General features: G+C 37.2%; 1 protein-coding gene across 9 annotated transcripts in view; it reads left to right on the forward strand.

Annotated features, from left to right (window-relative positions):
- KIAA0825 (KIAA0825 ortholog) overlaps nucleotides 1-22,240 on the forward strand; it is a 495,887-nt gene that overhangs the window by 102,948 nt on the left and 370,699 nt on the right. The window lies entirely within an intron of this gene.

The following is a 22,240-nucleotide window of genomic DNA, read 5'->3' on the forward strand; positions in this document are numbered from 1 at the left end:
GGTGTGTTTTCAGGCTTAGAAACTAGACCAGAACTTCATTTTTATAAGTATATTCTATCTAAAGATAGAGAACCTACTATATTAATCCATTCCATTATGACATTTACATGATTCAGTAAAAATGAAATAACATTTAAAACAATTATATGCCTTGATTTGTAAATATATATTTTTTAAAAGTATATTTAATAGTTTTGTCTCCAAATCCGAACCTGCCATTGAAAATCATGGACAAAATTTAGAAGCCAACTTTCACCCTTTTGTAATCACTTCCTTTATTGAGGGAAAAATGATCACACATTACTAGACTATCTGTCTACAAATTTAAATAATATAAAAGTGAAAAAATTCCGTATTCACTTCCATAATTTATGCTTTGCCTCTTCAATAGGAATTAATATCTCACTTTTGTTATCTCATGTTAAATATTCGAAATCACATGCTAATCATTTAGTATACAAGTTTAAAACTTTTCAGTGATGGAAATTTTCTTACCACAGGTCAGAGTATTCAGTTTTTTAGTTCTTAAAATAATCAAAGTAGCTAGCCTGCATTTATGTTATCATTAAACTTAACTATCTCCAACAGGTCTTGAAAAATTGTAGTGGTTAACACAGTATATCCTGATAGACTAGGTAAGGCATTCATGGGGGATGGGTAGTACCTATTGATCATTGGCTAATTTTAAAAAATTGATTGTTAAAGGTAGCCCTTTGGCCCTTTGTTGTATTAGGTGAAGGCAATAATCATTATTCCCTAAGCAAAGGGAAAATTAAGTACTAATTAGCAAGTATGAAATGTGCAATAGTAGTTAGAATATAAGGAGTATTTTCCCACTGGTAGCAAATGCTACCTGGGGACAACAGTCAATAGATTGATTGCTGATAGCTAAATGTATTTTTCAAACCCAAGGAAGTACTATTAACTGAGGACTTTCAGTTTATGAGACTGACATGCTGCCAGCTGTGCTAAGAGGACAGAACCTCCAAAAAGTAGTATTAAATGTCATGAGGTAGAATGACTCAACATTATAGCGAAGTGTCTGTTTTGAAATCTTGTAATAAAATTAGAATTTTCTGGTAAATTATTTTAGGACTTATCTCATACAATTATTATTTACATGTAGTATCTTTTTTTTTTTTTTTTTTTTTTTTTTTGAGACGGAGTCTCGCTCTGTCGCCCAGACTGGAGTGCAGTGGCCAGATCTCAGCTCACTGCAACCTCCGCCTCCCGGGTTTATGCTATTCTCCTGCCTCAGCCTCCTGAGTAGCTGGGACTACAGGCGCCCGCCACCTCGCCCGGCTAGTTTTTTGTATTTTTTAGTAGAGACGAGGTTTCACCAGGTTAGCCAGGATGGTCTCGATCTCCTGACCTTGTGATCCGCCCGTCTCGGCCTCCCAAAGTGCTGGGATTACAGGCTTGAGCCACCGCGCCCGGCCACATGTAGTATCTTTACCATTAATTTGACCTTTTTCTTTAATAACTTGAAATCTCTATTCAGTTAGTTTTATTTCCTTGTTTTTTATTTAAGACAAATCTTTGAAAAAAAGACAGATGTAGCCATCTTCGTACTAATTGTAAAAGACTCTGAATGTAATTAGCTTTCATAGTCATCAAATGAGTGTTGCTTAGTTATCTATGTTTTCACCGTTTGAATCATCTAATCTTTATTGGTAATGTAGGGGGTCTGACATATTTTATGCTGTTAGTTATGCCATAACTGATTTAATCTTGAAAATTGGCCTTTCAGATATTTTAGGTTGATATCCCCATGAAATAAAAGGGATGAAGACTTATGAGATTAACCTTTTTTTTTTTTTTTTCTTAAAGCCAGAGTCTCGCTTTGCCACCCAGGCTGGAGTGCAGTGGTGTCATCTCGGCTCACTGCAACCTCTGCCTTCTGGGTTCAAACAATTTCCATGCCTTAGCCTCCCCAGTAGCTAGGACTACAGGCACACACCACCAAGCCTGGCTAATTTTCTTGTATTCGTAGTAGAGATAGGATTTCACTGTGTTGGCCAGGCTGGTCTGAACTCCTGACCTCAAGTGATCCACCCACCTCAGCCTCCCAAAGTGCTGGGATTACAGGTGTGAGCCACCGTGCCAGGCCTGAGATTAACTTTTTAAAATATCACATGGGTGAACTGGGCACGGTGGCTCACGTCTGTAATCCCAGTACTTTGGGAGGCCAAGGAGGGAGGATCACAAGGTCAGGAGTTCGAGACCATCCTGGCCAACATGGTGAAACCCCATCTTTACTAAAAATACAAAAATTAGCCAGGCATGGTGGCATGCACCTGTAATCCCAGCTACTTGGGAATCTGAGGCAGGAGAATTGCTTGAACCTGGGAAGCAGACAGTGCAGTGAGCCGAGATTACACCACTGCACTCTAGCCTGGGTGACAGAACAAGACACCATCTCCGGAAAAAAAAAAAAAAAAAAAAAAATCACATGGGCATAATTCTAAATGTTACCTTAGATTTATAATAAATATAGGAGAATTCTAATCAGGCAGCCTGTGTTAATAAAGATTTGTAATTTCTCTGGGAAAGAACAGATACATACTTTTTTTCAATAGCTAGAATTTACACATGCTAAGATAAAATCTAGCCTTCATGTTGAATCACTCACAAAAATAAGAATATTTAATACCATTTTGGAATCACTCATGCCACTTGGGACACAAATAAAGGAGCACAGGCTATTTCCCTAATTTATCATAAGCCTTTTGGAGTCTTCTAGCCTCCAAGGGAATTCCAAGCATTTAAGTTTCACTTTGATAAAACTGGGCATCTGGGCCCACTAAGCGGCTATCATGGCTGCTTTGATCCTCTTGCTTGGTGTGAGTGAGAGCACATTCAGCTAATGATTAAAGAGAGGTGCTTCGCAGCGTTCACTCCAGCTAATTGTCTGTTGTCCCTCTACCTATTTGAGATAATTTAGTATACGGCTAAGACAGCCTTTATTCATATACAAAATTCCCATTTATTGCTCAAATTTGCTTCTTTCTTGTTACTTACAATGAGAAAACAAGGAGAAATGTGATCCTGTCAATAAACGCCTTATTTAAGATATCTTAAGGGCTCTGATAATAACCTCTTTATGTGCTTTGTTGGAAGTAGAGCAATTTTAAGCTGATGGAATCGAGCCCCTTTCTCTCTTAGGTCCGTCTGCATTTTGGGTCCGTATCTATGATGATTGTCCTTGATACACAGGCTGGAGTCACAGGCTTCTGCTGCTGCATGCTCTTTCAGCGCCTTGCTACTTTGAACTAAAGATGAAGTCTAGCTCTGAGCACTCTGAGCTTCCTGGAAGATGGCCAAGATTGGAGAATGCAGAGTAGGCTCTTCTTCCTTAGGAAGATATTCCTATTTGCTTCCCAAGTGGCAGGACTTTCCATCAGAACTCTTGGGAAAGATCAGAGAGGTTCTTGTATTGGTCTTCTCTAAGGCAATCAAGAAGGGAAGTAATAATGTTTAAGTCATGAACATGAGTATGGAAGCAAGAATGATGTCAGATGATGGAGAAGTAGTATTAGTGCTATGGGAAGAGCTAGAGCAGAGGTGAGACAATTCCTGTCAACAATATTCTATTCAGGTGAGGACATGTGTCTTGATGTGTAGGGCAGTGGGGTCTCACCAGGGGCCTTCTCAGTCAAGGAAGACAACCTAAGTTCTATGTTTATGAGGGAGGGAATGGGACCAGAGAAGTGGATTCACTTCCAAAATGTACACCAGGAGCATTTCTGGAGCCTGGTTTGTTTTTGTTTGCTTCAGAAATAATACACATTTGTGAAAATTAAAGCTTTATGAAAGCCTGGAATGTGTTTCCTCAGTATTAGCAAGGAGAAAGAAGTGATAAAATTGAGATTGTTTAGATTGTTCAAGGAACCATTATAGGGAATTCATTTATTTATCAGTTAGGAGATTATGTGAAAAAGGGCCTAGATTTACATTGTGGAAACAGGAAAAAAGAGAAAAACTGAAAATTTGAAAACATATTAAAGTATTTTTACTTTTTATATAGTCTTTAGTGCACCATGTAAAGTTATGCTAATTTTATATATATATATATATATTTTTTTTTTTTTTGAGATGGAGTCTCACTGCAACCTCTGCTTCCTGCGTTCAAGTGATTCTTCTCCCTCAGTCTCTCGAGTAACTGGGATTACAGGTGCCCACCACCATACCTGGATAATTTTTGTATTTTTAATAGAGACGGGGTTTCACCATGTTGGCCAGGCTGGTCTCAAACTCCTGACCTCAAGTGATCCACCCGCCTTGGCCTCCCAAAATGCTGGGATTGTAAGCGTGAACCACCATGTCCAGCTAATTGTATATTTTATAAATTTTATGAATCTGAAGTTTATTATAGGGTACACTTGCAGACTTCATAATATTAGATATTGATGGTCTAAAATAAAGTGACAAGTGATCCATTCCTAAAACTACATTTTGTTAGGAATCTTTTTATTACGTCAAAGAAATTATCAAAGTGATACATTTTTATTATAAAAATTAAAAAATCAAATATACATGAAGGGAAAAGTCAGCATTCTTATATTGCCTTCCCTTTGATTCTGTTTCCCAGGGTTACCATTCTTATTCACACTTTGTTTAATATTTTAGAATTTTTCTTATGCACATATGAGAATTCATACTTGTAACTTTTAAAAATGAGATCAAACTAGACATTGTCATACAATGTATGTTTTTCACTTAATATTTTGTGACCACCTTCAATTTCAGTGCAGTTGGGTCTGACGTTCTTTTCAGCACCGCCATGATATTCTATAATATAGATGTTGCATAATTTATTTGTATATCATTAAGTCTAAATTGATCTTAATAGACTGTTGACTTGCTCGATTTAGGAAAATATTAATTTTTCTTCACAAAAGCATTATATGCCCATTGTTAGATAAACATATTAAATTCATGTGTGTATGTATGTATATATGTGTATATGTACATATTTAAAGTGTATAATGTGAAAAGTATTAGGTCTTATTTACCTTACCTACCCTTAACCCTACCACCCTAAAGCCTGTTAATAGTCTGGTGTGTGCTGTTACACACTTAAGCATATACTGTACAAGTACATTCTACAGATTCCTTTGCAATTTTTTTAACTTATATCACAGATCGCTTTTGCATCAATACATATAGAATGATCTGCATTATTCTTTTTACAGGCTGCAAACTACAACATATGTATTATATGATTATATCATTATTCAGTCATTTAATTAAGCAACTCACATTTATAGACATTAGGATTTTTCCAGTTTCTTTTCTTTGTATACTTGTGTGAGTATCTTTGAAAGTCTTATTCCTTGAAGTGATATTCCTGGACCAGAGAGTAAGCTAATTAAAATCTTGATACATATACTCAAATTGCCCGGCAAAACAAATATACCTTTAACTACCAATATTCGGAAGCATGAATATCTAGATACATTTATTGAGCATGAATATCTAGATAGATTCATCAAGTCATTAATTATGATTTTTAAAATGGGTTGAAATCCCTGTGCTCACCTAACTCCTCTTGCATCATCTTCTCATTGCTGCGAAAAGAAGCCTGGACAAAAGGCATGGGAGTGGGGGAAGGCCACGTAGTGCTCAATGTCCTGTAGCTATTAGGAGCTTTGGAGTCAGACAGACTTGTCTTTGCATTCCAGCTTTGCCACTAGGCAGTTATGTAACCTTGGAGAGGTTGTTTTTTTCTTCTAGGAGTGCCTAGTCATTTAATCTTGAATGGAGATGATAGTAATAAAACCTTCCTCATAGCATCTAAGCATTAATATGGCTATTATACATAGTATCTGGTGCAAACCAATTGCTTTGTTATTATCTTTATTTAAAACATATACATATATACAGACATACGGATACATTTATAGTATTGTACTGACGAGGTGACTTGCTGTCGTATGTTAATGTGGTGTTCCCGAACATCAATATATAGCAAATGGCTGCATATTTTTTTATTTTTAAATCAATGCACAATGAACACTTTGTTTCATCTTTAATGTGCCTCATATAATATTCTCTACATTATATGTAGTGAATATGAAGTGCTACATTATTTTTTTCCCATTTAAAATAATATTAATGAAAGAGCCGGGCGCAGTGGCTCACGCCTGTAATCCCAACACTTTCGGAGGCTGAGGCTGATGGATCGCCTGAGGTCAGGATTTCGAGACCAGCCTGGCCAATATAGTGAAACCCTGTCTCTCCTCAGAATACAAAAAATTAGCTGGGTGTGGTGGCAGGTGCCTGTAATCCCAGCTACTAGGGAGGCTGAAGCAGGGGAATTGCTTGAATCCAGGAGGCGGAGGTTGCAGTGAGCCGAGATCGCACCATTGCATTACAAGAGCGAAAGTCTGTCTCAAAAAATAATAGTAATGAAATAAGATGAAATTAAAATAATAAAGTATCCAGAGATCTCTTTTGTTTATCATGATGATTCCAGCAGTCACTTTGTGTGAATGATTGCCAGATCCACCTCCAGGACTGATCTCACCCTGGAGATTCATACTTCTAGAGCTAAATGCCTGCTTGTTTGGTCCCTTGGATATTCCACAGGCACTCCAAACACCACATGGATAAACCAAAACTCCTCACCATTCCCCGGATCCCGCTCCTCTTCCCCAGTCTAAGTTAATGTTGCTAATAATCACTCAACCAGAAACTATGACTAATTCTCCCCTTCTGCTCGGCTCCCCATCGTCAAAAGAATCACCAAGATTTTTAATTTTGCCTGACCACCTAAATATTTCCAAGTCTATCTCCTCCTCTCCATTCTGCCATCAAGGCCTAATTTAGGGCTTTATCCTAATCTCTCATTTGGACTTAATGTTAAAATTGTTTTGTTTTGTTTTTTTTCATTGGTTTCTCTACCCTTATTCTTGCTTTCCTCTAAGACATCTGCCAAGTACACTTTACTCCCCTATTTAAAGCTCTTCAGTGGCTCCTCATCACTGTCATCGTAAAGCTGCAGAGGCTAGGTTTGGGAAAGCAAGCCTTCCTTGACCTAGCACCTGCATTCTTCAGTCTCATCTCATGCCTGTCCCCACCTCGTATTTTTTACTCTCCAGCAACACTGAGCTGACAGAAAGCTCTGCTCAGATGTGTGTGCCACCTCTTACTCTCTTCATCCCCTTCTTTGCCTAATTCCTGTTGATCCTTTATGACAGCTCATGTGTCATTTCTTCTAAGAAGCTTTCTCTGATCTAGAGCCCCTAATCCATGTTCCTACAGCATCTCCATATGTCTTTCTCAAAGCTTAGCATATTCTATTAACATATCTAATTAGGGATCTGTCTCCGCATATGGACTCCGAGCACCTCAAGGACAAGAATTACTTATTTTCTTCAGCACCTAATTCACTGCCTAATATATGACAGGAGTTCAATGAATATCTCTTTAACTGAACCATTTTCTTAAAATAAATCACTATCTGGAAGTTTAATAATCTGTATTGGTACTAGCCAGCCAAACAACTTACTAACTGAGCCTCAACTATTTAAAAAATATTATACTAAGATTAATGGGGATTCCAGAAAGTGTAAGGCCCTTGATCCTCCTCTCCCCCAGATTGGGAAGTGAAATATGAATATATGAAAAATTGATGAAGTTATGCAGACAAGCAGCTGCAGAGGTCCGAGAAGAAAGAGATTGCAGGAAGTAGGGGTTCCTTCTAACTTCTGCCCAGGGTGATCAAGATGAAATGGAACCATGTTGGTTGCAGGGTGGGCAGGAGCTAAAGAAGCAGAAAACAGGAACTGATGAACAACAGTGTTCACTTTCTGGTGCTTTCCTGCAATGCAGTGGGTAATGCTGGCTCAGAAATAGAATTTCAACATGAGGGATGTTCACAGAATGACGAGTTTACTTAGAAGGCACCAAAGAGAAAGAACACCTGGGCCTCGTTTTTCAGGTTTTCTGGCTTCTTCCATCCTATCACTCAATCCTGAGAGTTCCACATGATGTCTGATTCTGTAGTTCAGTCCCACTCTCCATCCCAGCTCCACCCTGGAGCAACTAATCATATTTCTTGTGAGGAAACTGCTTTACCATGAGCAATTTTTTCTGAAGTTTGAAATCAATTTAAAGCCTGATTTTATGTGGTGTCTTCAAGTGCCTTCAGATCTAGGAGGTTAAAAAAAAAAAAGATGAACCCACAAAACAATATGGGGAGAAAAACCTTATAAGACCGTATTAAATTAATTACCAAGTGATTTATTATAAGACTTTAAATACATTAGGAATTCAGGGAAGGGAGATTTTAGCATAAAGAAGAGCAAGCTAGAAAAACTTCATGAAGATTTGGACCCGAGTTTGGCTGTGAGTAGTCCTTGCAGAGGCAGAAGTAAAAGGGAAGAGCTTCGCGTGCAGTTCAGACAGTACCAGCAGTAGAGATTACAGTGACTTATTGGAGACAGTGAAGACAACTGTGAATGGCGCATAGGAGCTATTCTATAAATAATTAATGAAGGCATTAGCCAGGACTCTGAACTTAGAAGTGCCATCTTTGTTCTTCCATTTCTCATCTCTGCTTCTTATGCAGAAAAGGGAAGGGTGTTAATTAAAAGAAGAATGTTGTAGATTACACAATAGAAGAAAGAGCTAAATAATTAAACAACAATTACACCTCTGGAAGAATGGGAACCAGAGGATTCTGGAGACCTGAGCAACAGGACCTTAGCCTTTGACTGTATTTTAGTCATCAATTGTTTTGATTTCTCCCTATGTGGTGACTTCACTCTGACCAGTTTCTCTACTCAGTGAGTACATGGCTCCTGGCAGTTTCTTGCTCATATCCTAACAGCTTCCCGGTACCTCAGTTTCGAGAGTCTCAGGGAAGGCTTCTGATTGGCCCAGGGATACGCTTGTTATTAGAAGAGCGAAAGGAGTGCTGGGCATACAAAAACTATGTCAAATAAAAAGTGGACAGCTGAATGAATGATATGATATGATATGATACCTAGCCTAAGAACAGATTACAAGAGTCTTGAAAACCAGTCTTTGATGTTTAAATTACACATGGTAGCTGTTAAAGTCTTTTGAGCAGAAAAATAACTTGATAACTTGATAGAAGTGTTTAAGAAATACAACTTGTCCAGTTATGTGTAAGATTACCTGAATGGGGAGAAGGATATAAACAAACCATCTAGAAGAATATTTCCCCCACCCCACTGCCTGTAAATCCTAGTGTGAATTTTAATGTGAGTTTATGCTGAGGTGAAGCCATAAACATTGAGAACAGGATGGCTAGGTGGGAATACAAAGCATTTAATAGGGAAGCAACAGAGCAATTGCTCTGAGTGTGGTTTCCAAATCCACAGCAGCAGCACCCCGGAATAAGCTAGAAATGTGAACACTCAGGTTCCTCCCCTAACTCACCGAATCATAAACAGTGGGAATGGGCCCGGCAATCTGTGTGTTAACAAGCTCATCAGGTGATTCTGATACATGCTGAAGTTTGATACCAACATAGCATACGTTCAACCGATTAGGTGGGTGTCCAAAAGTAATTGTGTTTTTTGCCATTAAAAGTTGAAAGTATGGATTATAGAGCCATTCAAGTCTTGGCTCTGTGACTTATTTTTTATATTTTATTGTTTTTTATTTTACTTTGGGGCTCTGTGACTTATGAACTTTGTGACCCTAAGCAATTTATTTAACTTTTACGTATCTTAGAGGTAAATTGTAATATTAGTGCTTTCCACCTATTTATGCTAATTCTCTAATATAATTCTCTAATATAAATTACATAATGCTATAATAAGCATTATATAATTTTTTTCTGTCATTAACATTGGTAGAACTTGGTGTTTGAAGGGAATGTGCAAATGAAAGATGATTCTGGCTGAAGCATGCATTGGCTCTCATTGGTGACCAAAAATTGGCCATATTATTCCAAAATGAATCTCACAGATTGAAACTATTCATATAAATCACCTCCTGACCCCCATACTTTGTTCTTCATTTGATGTCATTGCTAGTTTTCTCAGAGTGGATTTACTTTGTCACTCACTAGTAAGTAACTTACTTTTTCTGACCTTCAGTTTCCTCATTACCGTTTTAATGAAGATTGGAAACAACATATATAAAGTTCTTACCATATAGTATGTGTTCAGTAAATGGTAACTATCAATTAGTGCCGTGGCAAACCCTATTAATCTCAATGGGGAAGGCGCCATGTTCAAGAGGTTGAAGAAGAGACTCAGAGCCAGCAAATGAGACATGGGATTTTATCAGGGGCTCACACGTAGGGGAGAGAGTCCGGTGGCGGCAGGCCGGACAGAAAAACTGCAGCGGCTTGCAAACACCATGCTATTTATGTAGCATTTTCATTTAATACTCTCCCCGCTAATAACCTCCACCTGACAACTTTATTTAACCCAAAACTCAGGGCCTGAATCCCCTGTACAGACTGGCCCATGTTCCATGGAAAAGGCTAGGGACTCGGGTGTTTATCACAGCTAAAGAATAAATCTTTGGCTTGGCCACTCTGGATTCCCTAGCTCAGAACACACATTCAGGTTCATCTGCCACACAGGGGCATTCGAAGGGTATGGGTACATTATTGCTATCAGGTGCGTTTACACTACCATTACTCTTATCTCCATTTCATCATCTCACCTCTCTTCTTTTTAACCAGTTTCTCCCTTTGTGTGTCAGTAGTCTATGACTGTTTTCTCTTTCGCATTCTTTCTATTTGCTGAGGGCAGGGGTTGACAAACTTTTTCCTTAAAAGATAAATAATAAGTATTTTAGGCTTTGCAGCCCACAAGGTAGGTCCCTGTTTCAGCTACTTCACTTTGCCATTTTAGCGCCAAGTAGCCATAGATCAGCAGAGTGGTGTTTCAGTGATACTTTGTGGACACTGTAACTTGAATTTTATGTGATTTTCCCACGTCATGAAACAGTCTCCTTTTGATTTTTGTCCATCCATTTACAAAGAGAAAAGCCACGTTGAGCTTACAAACTGCACCAAAATAGGCTGTGGGCCAGATTTGCCCCATGAGCTGTCATGTGCCAACCTGTCTTGGAGGGGACTGCCTCTTCCCTAGCTTCTCACCACTTCCCTTTTTCTCCCTTCCCACCTACTCTTGTCTTCCCTTCCTCTTCATCACAACCCAGCCACCAATAACACTGGATCTAAAATGCAATCTAAGTGAATTTTTAAATATTTGTGTTTATTAAACAAAGCTTTATGTGTTTATTATAATATAAAAATCAAATAAGTCTAAGATCTGTCTATATACTCAAAGAAAAACTAAGTTGCTTCATTTCACATGTATTTTCTATTGATTTTTTTCAATTGAAGAGTTCCCATGAAACAAACCATAAGTGAGCCCAGTATTAACCAGTTATATCAAAATAGGATGACAGTCAACTCCAGATATTTTCTGCAATTAGTTTCTTACCAACACTGAGTTTTTCTTATGTATCGAGTGTAATGTTTTTCTTTTTGCCTGAACTAAAATAGTTAAAGAGAAGGAAATTTATTTTCATGAGCCTTGGATGGCCACAGGAGCTGATGGTGACTGGTGAGGTATGGCCCTCCTTAGTCACCCCACTCTGCTTTCAGATCTGACTCTGTATCTGTCTCCTGTTGCTGCAGGTGATGTATGTCACGTGGTGTCTTGTGCATGACAGACACAAAGTAAATCTTTATTGAATTAGCAAGTGAAACCCACTTAAAGATGCTTTTTGTAGATCATAGGCCTTTTGAGGAAAAAGATAATGTCTACCACCAAGGGGCTGCAAAGTCATATTTGGAGTTTGAAGGCAATAGGACTTTACCTTTATGGATGAATAACTATCATTTAGGAGAGGAAGGCAACTAAAAAGGTAAGTTTAACTATAAAATTTACGAAGTGCCATCACACCTAAGACACATCTTCTCTCCCTCTCAGGCCTACCCTACTCTTTTAGAATACTAAGCTCATGAGTACAGCTTTTCAGATGGGCACTAGGGATTGCTATTTTCACCATGGCTATCTCTTTTCACATTCATTTTAACATACATTCATGGGTATTATAATTTTCCTACCTGATAAAAAAGTGTGAAGAGAATCTTTTATTTTTCAGTATAGAAGAGGAAAAATGTGCCATCTCTTTTGAAAGGCTGTGATTCAATTGGAAAGTATATTACAAAGCACACTCAGCAGGTGTCCTAACTGAAATCCATCTTTTTGATGATGGCATTATTTTTATTTGAGTGCTAAATTTTTAAAATTAATTTTTAACATGTTATATTAAGTACTGATACATAACTTCTCTGTCACGGCATATTCTTTTAAAAAATGAAATATCAATTCTCAGGTTCAACCTTGGGCTATAGTAAAAATGAATTGTTAACTGAGTTTTAAGTTTTTTCTACAGGTTAATTTTTAGTCATGATATGAGAAAGTAACACATATGATAAGAGATATAATTAACTGAACTGTTGCAAAATGTGATACCAAGAAAGGGATACTAGGAAGATATTTTCATTAATAATGTACCATTAGCATATAGTACTTAAAATTTAAAACCCATTTTATTACACTAGAGATGTCTTTTTATTAGGATGTTCCCTCAAAGGGTCAGCATATCTAAGTATTTACAACTGGGAGTTAAACCAGCATAAAACAAAAGTCAGCTGAAAAATATTCAGAAATTTGCCCTGAATACAGTTCTCAGTTTTGGCTGAATTCAAATGTAAGCCATTCTTTGATTAGCATCTTCAACTAACAGTGACCTAAACTGGCCACATCAGGAGTTAGATATTCTGTCTCATGTTCTCAGTCAAAAAAATAAATAAATAAATAACAAGGATTGAATATAGGAGAGGGACAAGAGTATTATACCCTTGGGAAATGAGCAAGAAGTCAGATTTCTTGCTAATGTAATACTGACAGGTTTTGCCAGAGAAGAGGGAATGGAGTGTGAGAGAATTTTCTTATCACTGAGCAGTAAGTTTAGGTAACATCCAGTGGAGCCAGCATTGGCCTGGGAATCATAAAAGGGTAAGAATAGAGGCAGTGTCTTTTCAGTTTTTCTCATTGACCCAGAAGAATAGCTTCAGGGTGACTCTATCTTCACCCTTTTTAGCCACTTAGGTTTCTCTTGGTATGTGAAACAAAGGGATATTTACTGTCTGGACCCCTCCAAAGGAAACAGAAAACCTCCCTGTCACGTGAGGACTTTCAGTGGGTTGGGAGGATTTATTTCAAACCCAGTGGTTCTGTCTATACATCTACCTCTCTTTAGATCATGATTACTAATCCTATCAATGGGTGCAAATTTTAGTGCAACAACTAGAACAATCAGAGAAAGAAGGTATAAAAAATGCAGATATTGTATGCACTAGCGATTCAGTCTCCTCTAATACATATTTTGGTTGTCATGTACCTCTATGGAAGCAGTTGCCACTTTGCACTAATCAGTGTATTTGCCTAAATTCCTGAAAGGGTGACACCATTAGTTATTTTTCAGTATATCTCATCACCTTACCCAAGGCCTGTATTGTAATAGACTAAGAGAATTATCTGTGTAAATGTGTTAAGATATTTAATTTTATGAAATGGGAAGAGTGATGAATTTCTGAGGTAGAAGCTGGAAAGGACTTATTCTTGCAAAGGGAAGTAGAAACTTCTAGAAACTACAGGTCTCTTGAATGAGAGGGAGATTTATAGGTTCTATTTCTGATAAAGTCAGACCAGATCAAGGCAGAGGGCCTTAGCCAGATGATCAGTAGAACTCTAAGGCCTGAGAACCTCTTGGAATTATATGCAAAACATCCTTCTATGCACATAGATGCATAGCTTACATTAGATTTTAAAAGAGATGATAATCACATGCACACACACAAACAAAACCAGTGTTTTTGAAGAACTGACACAGTAAGGATGCAATGGGAGGTCTTGGAGTGGGGCTGCTATTCAACTTTATGAATGTTAACCTTAGAGATGGTGTCAATTAAATAACAGTTAATATTTAAAGTAGTTTATAGTGAAATAGGTCTCTGATATGGTGTTTATCATTATTTATCTCCAAAATATTTACTGTTAAAATTGTCATATAGTAATTAATGTGAAACCTCATTTAGTATTTTACTAAAAGAAGCATGTTTACAGTGGAGGGGGAGAAAGCCAATTAAAATAAGTTAAAAGCAATTGATTTTTGTCTGTGACACTCACTAATGATACCCCAAATGTACCATTTTGAAACCACTCATTCATATAGGCACTCTGATGGATAATGGGAATGCAGTCATGGGGAAAAAAGTTCTCTGCCTATAAGGAGTTTAAAGTTTAAGAGATAACTTTCAAACTAACCATTATAATGTGACATGGTAAGTGCTAAAATGACGGGTTGTGCAAGGTAAAATAGGAAGGAGCATGGAGAATAAGATCCTGACCTGGCTTGGGGTGTGAGGGCAGGCTTCTCAGAGGAGATGAGACTAAAATCTAGCGTTTGTTTAGCAAGTACTACCTCCCAAGAACAGTTCTAATGTGTTAACTTAGTTAAACCTCATATACCATTGAGACATAAAGAGACCTAAGTAATTTGTCCAAAGTCGTATTGCTGGTAGGGACAGTGCCCAGATTTGAAGCCAAGCCATCTGACTGCAGCTTCTGTGTGTTAGCCCCTCCGCTATGCCACCTCTGTGCTTCAGGTAACGATGGTATAAATAAACGTATGATAAAATTGGTGGTGGGGTGGGGACACCAGAAATGGGGAAAGACAGAGAGAGGAGGAGGAGTCCAACTTTTAGCTTCTAAGGTTAAATGTTTTCTAAATTCAAATTCAGATTCACTCACATTCATGAGGCTCAGTTTCCTTAATAGTTCTTTCTCCATTCTCTCACCATTTAGAAGAGGGTCCTGACACTTACCTCTGGGTTATCTGAATTTCCACATATTCAGCTTGTGTTGGGTTACATTTTCACTTAACCTCATAGATATTCATTTCATTCTTTTAATAATTTATTTACTCATTTATTCACTCAATTTATTTCAAAGTTTTACCTTGTCTGTATTGGGTGGTACATATGGAAGCCTCCTCAAAAGAGATAAGAAGAAATTCAGTTCTGCAAACTAAGGTGTCAATATTCCTTGTTGTAGTTTTACCCCAAATTCTTTTCTAGTCATATAAATTTGCAAAATAAGTAAAAGTTATAACAATAATGCTTCAAGAAAAGGGGGAAAACAGTTTCAGTTTCATCTTAGTGTACATAATAAAAACAATGCCTGCAGGTCCTCCAAGATTTTCTAGCTACTAGTTAGGCTGACAAAGAAGGCTCTTTACAAACTCAGGATCATGGTGTTTGCATTCTGTTCTTCCCCCTGCTGTGGCTCTATGGAACCTCCATGGAACCAAGCATTTGAGGCGGCCCAGTGCTTCTTCAGGCCACTGCTCTCCATTCAGTGGGCTCCGGAGTCCCACCTGCTCTCAGGAAGTGACTTGGGTCTTGGGAGAAGTACTGCTTATTTGTTCCTACATGGTCCCTGCTGACTTCATATTATAATATTGTTTAAAAGTTTTATTTACTGGAGCAAATATCTTCCATTTGGATTATGTCATAAATTTCATCTGGAATAATAAGACTTTCACTAGCATTTGTGTGTCACTTCTTTTTATGTCACTTGTCTGGTGGCACTGAGAATACCTCTTCACTGAAAATGGATCCATTTACAGTCAATAATAGGGTGGCTAATGTTCGTTTTTCTTGGGAAAACTGAAATGCGCACCTTTTATCCTATTATACTAATCCTCCAGCTACAGATTATCTGATTGTGTAGCTTCTCATTTTCTCTTGTATCTTACCACTATTATTAATAAGAATTCTGTTGCTAATAGCTTTGGAAAATAATATGTGTGCTTTGGGCCACTACCAGTATTTTTATGGTTTGCCTGATTTAGCTGGACTTTGATTTTTCTTTCAAATGCTGCTTTGTTGCAGATCAAATGTGAGGAGCCCTCATGTCCCTCTAGACTTATTTTCAATGTCCTAATTTTTGCTAGAAGAGAATGGGGTTAATACTTGAACTAGGTATAACTAACATTTAACACCTTTAAGTGTATAACCTGTAGTCTATATTCTTTACGTGTGATATACCTATATATATGTGTATGTGTATATATCTAGACACATATCTATAATACCCATATATTTACAAATATATATAGACAGAGAAGAAGACTTTTTTAAAAATGTAGGATAATAGTTTTGTAAATATCTGTGCACATTTTTATGGTGAAATTTCTTTTTCCTAAAGTATATTTTATTTTTTAACACACAAAAGTCATATTTTAGAAAACATTTTATCAATATACTTTATCAAGTTCTCAGCCCATCATTGTTTTTATAGCCTTTTGCACATGCTTTCTATTTTGGAAGTAATCTTCAAATTTATTTTGTCAAACAGAATACTATAAGGAATGTTTATAGAATACTGTAAATATTTATTTAATTATGAACTTAAAAACATCTATAATTATTTATTGTTTTAACAAATACATTTTAGGTTTTGGTATAAAATCTTACTTTCTTCTGGCCTGAACCTAACTATTTCTAGGATCCATGGGATTTCATTCATTTGGTTTTTTAATCAGTGTTTTGAGTGCCTGGTTTGTATGAGATTATGCTGGGTTCTGAGATACTATGGCAAATAAGCTGGATATAGTCTTTGGCCTCATGGAAATCATTTTACGTTTGTGATGACTGTGTCTAAGGAACTTCAAATATTCTTTAGTTTTTTTTCCTAACAGCAGGTCTTCTTTTGCCCAGGGCAAATACATAGGATATATTCTAGGAAATTTCCTACAGATGTTCCATACTTCTTCCAAAAATAAAAAAGTCATAAATTTCTTGACATGGAAAAAGTGGATAAAAACAATGCCTGCAGGTCCTCCATGATTTTCTAGCTACTACTCAGGCTTACTTTTTTTATTTTTATTTTTTTATTTTTTCTTCGAGACAGAGTCTCTCTCAGGCTGGAGTGCAATGGCATGATCTCAGCTCACTGCAACCTCTGCCTCCTGGGTTCAAGCGATTCCCATGCCTCAGCCTCCCAAGTAGCTGAGACTACAGGTGCACGCCACCACGCCTGGCTAATTTTTGTATCATTAGTAGAGACGGGGTTTCATCATGTTGGCCAGGCTGGTCTCAAACTCCTGACCTCAGGTGATCCACCCACCTTGGCCTCCAAAAGTGCTGGGATTACAGGCGTGAACCACCATGCCTAGTCAAAAAAGTGGAGGGTTTTTTTTTTTTTTTTTTTTTTTTTTTTTGTCACCGGTGTTTTATGCAATAGCAACTTTTTGGTTGACTTCTGAGACCCAAATCTAGTTTTTTTTTGGTGCTTAGAGAGTGATTTTTAACCACAAGGATTTTTTTTGTTTTGTTTTGTTTTGTTTTGTTTTTTGAGACAGAGTCTCACTCTGTTGCCCAGGCTGGATGGAGTGCAGTAGTGTTATCTTGACTCACTGCCAACTCCGCCTCCTGGGTTCACACCATTCTCCTGCCTCAACCTCCCAAGTAGCTGGGACTACAGGCGTCCGCCACCTCATCAGCTAATTTTTTGTATTTTTGGTAGAGACAGGGTTTCACCGTGTTAACCAGGATGGTCTCAATGTCCTGACCTCATGATCCACCCGCCTTAGCCTCCCAACCACAAGGGTTTTTATCTAAAGCTCATGAACCCCTCAGACAGGAGTCTCAAACTCTAGTGTGCAAAAAGCTCACTTGGGACACTTGCTCAAAAGTAATATTTCTGGGCTTCGTCCCATAGAGATACTGATTCATTAATTCTGGAGAAGATCCAGAAATTTGCATTTTTAATGCTACAGAAGATCCTAAACTGTACTGCCCTGTGAGAGCCAAAGATGGACTTCAGGTGGTTCTGTTTAGCCTTCACACTGTGACTATATGAATTGTATTCAATGAGAAGGTCTAGGAATCTTTAGAAGACTTTCCTTAGTTTCTTAAAGGGGTCTGCAAAAATACCATGATAATGCTAGAAGCAGTGGTTTACAAGTGGAAGAGGGTACTGGTAAAATCATCCACACAACCAGCAACAAGAACCCACAGCAAAAGGTCTAACAATGAAAGGAAAATCTATAAAGCAGATACAAATACTCAAGTTGTAGAGGAATCCAGAGCAGTGTCCCCCACACAGCTGTTTTTGAGAATATCTCAGAAGTGAGCAGATATGTGTTGATAAACTGGTGTTCATTGGTCAAAAAGGTTTGAGAAACACTAAGTTTAGAAAGTTATTACTTTATTATGGAAGTAAATAGATACTTTAATATGCTATTTAGCTTTGTGAATTACTTTAAGAAGAATTTAGTATGTAGTATTTCCCAAGTTTTTTTGGTTATAGAACCCTTTTCATATAATCTAAAATGAAAGCAATTTCAGAAATACCCTTTAACAGAGGGACAAACAATAGTCCCTGAGTGTAGCATAGAAATAAATAACTCATTATAACTGTATCATGAAGAAAAATTTATATTGTTTTAAATACAGTAAATAATAAAGCAGAATATTTTATACTGCATTTTAGAAAAATTCTTATTAAAATTATCTATAAAGAAAAAACTCTCAACTATCTACTTATTATTTATGTGGACTTACTCATCTAGTTGATGGTAAATTAAGTAAAGACTTTCTCTAAAATGAAAATTTAATTTTATCTTTATAATATTTTGGGGATTTAGGAGAAATGCGTATTTCCTAAGAATCATAGAGCTCATCTTACAGCCAAACAATAGTTATTACGTCAGATATTTTACAGCAATGCTTGGCAGCATGCCAGACAGAGTTGCCTGTGTATAAACATGTATGTCCAAAACTTTGAAGCACGACAGTTCCATAGTGATTTAAATAAATAAATAAAGGCCAGGTTGACTTAGTGGGGGAAGGAGAACTCCTAGATTGATTGTATCCAAATAAAAGTTTTCAGAAGGGCGCGGTGGCTCACGCCTGTAATCCCAGCACTCTGGGAGGCCGAGGAGGGCCAGCCTGGGCAACATGGTGAAATCCCGTCGCTACTATAAACACAAAAATTAGCCGGGCATGGTGGCGGGCGTCTGTAATTCCAGCTCCTCAGAAGGCTGAGGCCGGAGAATCGTTTGAACCCGGGAGGCAGAAGTTCCAGTGAGCCGAGATGGAGCCCCTTTTTTTTCTTTTCTTTTTTTGTTGGAGACAGGGTCCCACTCTGTGGCCTGGGTTGCAGTGCAGTGGCGCAATCTCGGCTCTCTGCAGCTCCACTTCCGGGTTCAGGTGATCCTCCCACCTCAGCTTCCTGAGTAGCTGGAACTATACAGGCTTGCGCCACTAGGCCCAGCTAATTTTTGTTTGTTTGTTTGTTTTGGTATTTTTTGTAGAGATGAGGATTGCCCAGCCTGGCAGATAACGTTTTCTGGAGAGGTGACTTAGAGGGAAGGAACAAACAATATTGAAAAGTGCGGAAAGGAGGTTAATTTAGCAAAGGAGAAAGTCAAAGGAATTTCTGCTGGGAGAAACTCTTTCCTGATTTTGTTAACAACGAAGAGTTTAAGGGACAGAGAAACATGTGCTTAGGTAGATAGAAATCATGAGTTAAGGTGTGATGATTAGGACACTAGTCCTATGAGATACTGTGAGGTAAAATAAGTCAAATAAGTTTGGGAAATGCTACTTCGTCCTTTGTGTTTAATTTTGCTTTAATTGGCCTTTCACAAAATGAATTTATCACAGAATTATTTTCCCCATAAATTAAGAACCCGTACAATACCCCTTGGGAGAACACTGAGCTGATAGTAATAGGAAATAAGGGCTACTAATTAATGGATCGCTACCATAATCATTGGTTCTTTGGGACAAAAAAAGATTAGATTTAGGTCATCTATTTTATTCTGTCCTCTTACATTATTTAGTTATAAAGATTCACTGAATTGAAAGAAGATTTACCTTTCACTATTGTTATATTCCTGGAATACAAGATTCTTCTAAATCCAGGTCATGAAAGTAAGACCTCTTCATGTAGAATCCTCAGACCTTGCATAATTGTCAGCAAGTAGCAAGCACTCTTACATAATTTTGACTCTTAAAGATTCTTCTTCGGGTACTTCTTTGCTTACTTTGTAAACATTCACAAGACTTCCAATTTGGAATTGAGCCAGATAAAGTCTTCTTAAATATGCTTAATTTCTAGTGAAGCTATTGAGCGGCCTTTCCTAATAAAGAATTAGGGCCGGGCGCGGTGGCTCAAGCCTGTAATCCCAGCACTTTGGGAGGCCGAGACGGGCGGATCACGAGGTCAGCAGATCGAGACCATCCTGGCTAACACGGTGAAACCCCGTCTCTACTAAAAAAAAAAAATACAAAAAACTAGCCGGGTGAGGTGGCGGGCGCCTGTAGTCCCAGCTACTCGGGAGGCTGAGGCAGGAGAATGGCGTAAACCCGGGAGGCGGAGCTTGCAGTGAGCTGAGAGATCCGGCCACTGCACTGCAGACCGGGCGACAGAGCGAGACTCCGTCTCAAAAAAAAAAAAAAAAAAAAAAAAAAAAGAATTAGGAAGGATTCTTAAAGCCTTTGAAAATTTAGTTTATAAACATTTTAGGTCCAAAAGGAAATTTAAGGTTTAGAAGGTTAAACTATCCACTCATCTACATGAGAAAAGCTTAAGATAAGTCAAATAGACCAAATGGTACCAACTAAATAAAGCATAATATATTTATTCTCTTTTCATTTGGGGGCATAATATTTCTGGCAAAGCCTTAGTTGTATATTCTGCCTGTACATACTTGTATTCTCTAGTATGCCTATAGAGAACAGTAGATGTGAGTTAGATTTTCATGTATAGTGGGCTAATGTCAACTTAGAGATGAAACAGAGTTTTTGTATTTACTTGCAGATTTTTTAAAACCTTTTTACTGTTTCAGAACAGTACTAAATTTTACAGTCTAAGTTGGTAGACAGCTCTTTCTCATATTACTGGCAAAGAGACCGTGACATTTTTGGTCCTCAGTGAAAGACTGTTATAGAACTACAAGTTTGATGCTAACATTTTAAAGTTTCACTGAAGTGAAGTGAATTAGCCATAAAATTATTAGAGTTCTGGAATCTTCCTTCTACATCCATGTGATGAAGATAATCTTTTTTTCCCATGGAATTGCCAGACCCTATACAGTTTTTGAATAGCACTTGTATTCTGTCTCCGAAGGCATTTTGTGCTAAGTTTGTAGGTTTACAAATTTTCCAATTTATAATTAAGCTTCAAGCTATTTCTTAAATATGTTGTAAGAAAAGGCATTAATAAAGAAAGGATTCTTTTAAATCCTTTAAAACTTGGTCAAAAAGACCTTTTAGTGATGTAATCTAAAATGAAAGCAACAAATTGGAGTTACGAACATGAAATAAGTGAATTATTCTCCATACTCTTAAAGAGTATAAAGGGATTTAACTATCATGTTAAAATGATTGTATGACTTTACTAGTAGCATAATTATAAGAGGGCAAAAAAAAAAAATCCTTTAAGTTGTATTATTCTTATGCAAATAATAGATATCACAATTATTTAGACAGAAGTTATTTTTAAACATGACTTTGTGAATTAAGTAGTCTAGATTCAATAGCTAACTTAATCTGCTTTTTTTTAATGATAGGAGCAACACTTATAAGGTCTTAAAGAGTGTATCTTTAATACAGTGTTTTGTAAAATGTTTATTTTAATTTCAGACTTACAAAAAGGTTGCCGGGATAATACAAAGAATTCCTTTACATTCATATTTCCCAAATGTTAATATCTGACCACATTTCGACTTTTGCTTTCTCTCTCTCCTTCTTTGAAAAATTTTATTTTTTCTTAAACTGAAAATAGTCTGCAGACACTCTTATGTATTTCAGTGTATATTTCCTAAAAACAAAGACATTCTCTTGCAAAACCACAATACAGCTATATAAATTGGGAAGTTTAAGTCATATAGTAATAGTATTGGATAGTAGACTTCAGTCAGATTTCACCAAATTATCCCACGAATGTCTTTTATATCCAAAAATGCTGATTATGTATTAATTTCAGTTTTACTTAATGTCTATTTAGACTCCTTTAGACTAAGTCATTTCCTGGCTTTTGTACTTCCTCACATGGCACTTTTGAAAAGTGCAGACCAGTTATTTTGTAGACTGTCCCTCAATTTGGGTTTGTGTAATATTTCCTTGTCATTAGGTTTAAGTTATATGCCAGAC

The sequence above is a fragment of the Chlorocebus sabaeus genome, chromosome 4 (genome assembly GCF_047675955.1).
Source record: "Chlorocebus sabaeus isolate Y175 chromosome 4, mChlSab1.0.hap1, whole genome shotgun sequence".
Taxonomy (NCBI): Eukaryota; Metazoa; Chordata; class Mammalia; order Primates; family Cercopithecidae; genus Chlorocebus; species Chlorocebus sabaeus.